General features: G+C 41.3%; 1 pseudogene; it reads right to left on the bottom strand.

Annotated features, from left to right (window-relative positions):
- Nucleotides 1-1184: 1184 nt before the first annotated feature.
- LOC125166449 (eukaryotic translation initiation factor 1-like) lies at nucleotides 1185-3533 on the bottom strand (annotated as a pseudogene).
- Between the last annotated feature and the right edge of the window lie 487 nt (nucleotides 3534-4020).

The raw sequence follows: 4020 nt of genomic DNA, 5'->3' as shown, positions 1-4020 counted from the left end.
CTCAAGATTTATCCATCTTATCACAAATGGCAGGATTTCCTTCTTTCTCATGGCTGAATAATATGCAATTATGTGTATGTCTATACATCTGTATCTATCTCACATCTTTATCCATTCATCTGTTGATAGACACTTCGATTATTTCTATATCTTGGCTATTGTGAATAATGCTGCAATAAACATGGGAGTGCAGATTTCTCTTTGAGATAGTGGTTTCATTTCCTGTGTGTATATATATACCTAGAGCTGGGATTGCTGGAGCATATGGTAGTTCTATTTTTAATTTTTGGATACTGTTTTTCATAGTGTCTATACCAATTTACATTCCTACCAACAGTGCACCAGTGTTCCCTTTTCTCCACACTCCATTTCTCTGGCCATTTTTTAATTTAATTTAATTTTTTGTTTCTGAAAGCAAGTTTTGTTTAAGTAGGGGGTTAAATACATTACATAACATTAAAACTGAAGAAAAGTTAAATAAAAAACCAGCGTGTTACTTCACATGACATTGGGGTAGCTTTTGCTAGTAAGTTGCAAGGTCTACAGCCAGCTACATGACTGATACATCAGTTTGAAATTTGTTCCCTTGTCAAAAGTTTAACTCTGATAGAAGGTTGGTCTCACATTCTGGTGTTTGGATGTCAATTAGCTACGGATATGTCTGGTCAAAAAAACCTTGGTGGCAAGCCAGATGTCCTATCACACTTCACTAGAGAGAAGATGGTGACTCTAAGCCCTGTCTGCAGCAGGTTGGAGACACCAGGGATCTTTCTTTGACTACCAAGGACTCCCTCTAGCAGCACGACTGCCACTGACATCTTACCTCATCCTGTCCTCTCAGCTCTGCCGCGGGCTGTTCAGGTGGTGACATTCTCTTAGGTCAGGGAACTCTGAAGAGGGAGAGCTGATGAGCTTCTGGCCAGATGTAGCCTGCTGTGATCTTGGGGCTTTGGGCTTGACTGAAACATCACATTACTGCTTGGTTTCAGGCCAGATACTGCCAGACGCCTACTGCTTGACCTCTGTTTAAATGAGGGACTTCAAGACTAGACAGCATGGCTCTTTTCAGTTTATCGGATGAAGGAGTTACACTAGTCCAAGTTAAAAGCAGACCCCAAATGGTTACATTATACAAGCTGTGAGGTTTTCAAACTTATGGCATGGGATAGAAGGGAAATTCTGCTCATTGCAAGGAAATCCTCACTTAAGCTTCAGTGAGCCAAAAGCACTTAAAACCCATGAAACTTCAGCTGGTCGTCCTTAGCCAGTCCAATCTCTGTGAGGGAGGAACTGACATATATACTTGTACTGGTCTCCCAGTAGCTGAATTACTTCTCCATATTCTGGAAGCTCACTTATAGTACCATTGCAGGCAAATTTCTTCTTAAATGCTTTCATTAGTTTCTTTTTATTTATTTTTTATTTTTTTTAATTTTTTTAAGTTTATTCATTTTTGAGAGACAGAGAGAGACAGAGCATGAGTGGGGGAGGGTTGAAGGAAGAGGGAGACACAGAATCTGAAGCAGACTCCAGGCTCCAAGCAGTCAGCACAGAGCCTGATGCGGGGCTTGAACTCACAGACCGCAAGATCATGACCTGAGCCAAAGTTGGTGGCTCAACCGACTGAGCCACCCAGGCACCCCACTAGTTTCTTTTTATCATAATCATTAGTGATCCCTTAGATAGTACTAGGGGTCTTCCTGTTGTTGCTCTGTTGAATTCCTTTTTAATATAGATTTTTAAATGTTTATTTATTTATTGAGAAAGAGACACACAGAGAGAGAATTCTAAGCAGGCTCCACACCCAGTGCAGAGCTGACAAGTGGCTCTATCCCAGGACCTTAAGATCATGACCCGAGCTGAAATCAAGTCGGTGTCTTACCTGACTGAGCTACCCAGGCACCCCTCTCTGTTGAATTCTCAGGATATAATCCTCAGTGCCAGTAGGAAGCAGATCATCACCCTTACTTGTATCAGTAAAGGGATCAAAAGAGTGAAGGTTTTGGATAGTGGATATTCTATAGGATTCCTTTTCCTCAGTGGAAACAGTGGAAAAATGGTGGGAGAAGGTGGGCGTGGGGATGGAGCCTTGGGAAGCAAAAGGCTCAAGGAGGAGGCTTCTGAGTCCTTGTTGAGCAGTGACTCTGTGACTGGGTCTTTGACCATTTTTTAATTGGTCAGTTTGTTTTTGCTTTGGAGTTGTTTGAGTTCCTTACATATTTTAGAAATGAACCACTTATTAGGTATATGATTGACAAATATTTTCCACCCTTTCTCTGACCCTCTGTAGGTTGCTTTTTCATTTTGTTGATTAGTTCTTTTGCTGTCCAGAAACTTCGTAGCTTGATGTAGTTCCACTCGTTTTTGCTTTTGTTGCTTATGCTTTGGTGTCATATCAAAACAATTATTGCTAAGACCAGTGTCAGGAGCTTTTTTCCTATATTTTTCCAGGCATTACAGTTTAAGGTCTTAGCTTTCATTTTCGTAAGGTTGTTGAAGATAAGGGTCCAATTTCATTCTTTTGCATGTGAACACCCAGTTTTTCCAGCACCATTTACTGAGGAAACTAGCCTTTCTCTGTTGGATATTCTTGCTTCCCTCGTCAAGTATTATGCAAGTGTTTATTTCTGGGCTCTCAATTCTGGTTTTTAAGTCTATGTATCTGTGTTTATGCCAGTACCATACATACTGTTTTGATTACTATAGCTTTTTAGTACAGTTTGAAATCAGGAAATGTGATGCCTCCAGCTTTGTTCTTCTTTCTCAGGATTGCATTGTCTTTTTGAGGTCTTTGGTCCCATATGTATTTTAGGATCACTATTTCTATTTCTGTGAAAACTACCATTGGAATTTCCATAGGGATTACACTAAATTTGTAGATCGCTTTTGTTAGTATGGGCATTTTTTTTTACTATATGAAATTTATTGTCAAATTGGTTTCCATACAACACCCAGTGCTCATCCCAAAAGATGCAGTATGGGCCTTTTTTAAAAGTAGTCTTTCCACCAGTGCCCTGAGATCAAGACCTGAACTGAGATCAAGAGTTGGATGCTTAACTGACTGAGCCACCCAGGTGCCCTGGTAGCATGGACATTTTAACAATGTTAATTCTTCTGATCCATGAACATGTGATATCTTTCCATTTATTTGTGTCTTCTTCAATTTCTTTCATTAATGTCTAATATTTTTTGTCTTATAGTTCCTCTCTTAAATTTATTCATAAGTACTGTATTGCTTTTGGTGCTATTGTAAATGGGATTGTTTTCATTATTTCTTTTTCAGTGAGTTCACTGTTAGTGTATAGAAATGGAACTGACTTTTATATGTTCATATTATATCCTGAAAGTTTACTGAATTTCTTTAGTCTAACAGTTTTTTTGGTGGAGGTTTTTAGGGTTTTTCTTTCTGCACAGATTATGTCATCAGCAAAGATGATTTTATGTCTTCCTTTCTTATTCTGATTTGGGTACACTGAAAGCTGGAGGCCTGCAGCCATGGCCTCAGGGTCTTGGCACTGGTGCACACACTGCATTATAGGCCGGTGATTAGACTTGGTCAGCAGGGTGCAGGTGCACAGTAGTTGCAAGCAAGCCCAGGATGGAAGGCCAGTGACATGAGAGGCCTACATCCAGGCCCAGGAGCAGCTGCAAGGGCTTTGGCTCTCCGTCGTGCCCCTGTAGCTGCAGGATCTCCCCACTGGCATGTATACAGCAGAGGAGACTGGTGATGGGATTCAGGGCAAGGGTGTGCAGGTGCACAGCCAGAGCTGCTAGCTTCAAGCATGCACTTGTGAATGAGGGCCCACTACAGCCTTGCCTTTTGTACTTCTATAGCTGCAGAGGCTGAGGGTTGCTAGTGGGGATTCTAGGCTCTGCTGGGGGTGGGCAGGCTAGGAATTGGAGAGGAATCGGGTGGCTGGAAAATACCTGTGGGATGAAAAACCTGTAAAATCTGCAGGTGATGTACAGCGACTGTGCTTGTCATTGAATTTTTCAGTGACAAAAGTTGCTGGGCTCCTT

The sequence above is a fragment of the Prionailurus viverrinus genome, chromosome B2 (assembly GCF_022837055.1).
Source record: "Prionailurus viverrinus isolate Anna chromosome B2, UM_Priviv_1.0, whole genome shotgun sequence".
In the NCBI taxonomy this organism is placed as follows: Eukaryota; Metazoa; Chordata; class Mammalia; order Carnivora; family Felidae; genus Prionailurus; species Prionailurus viverrinus.
This window is presented reverse-complemented; position numbering and strand designations above follow the sequence as displayed.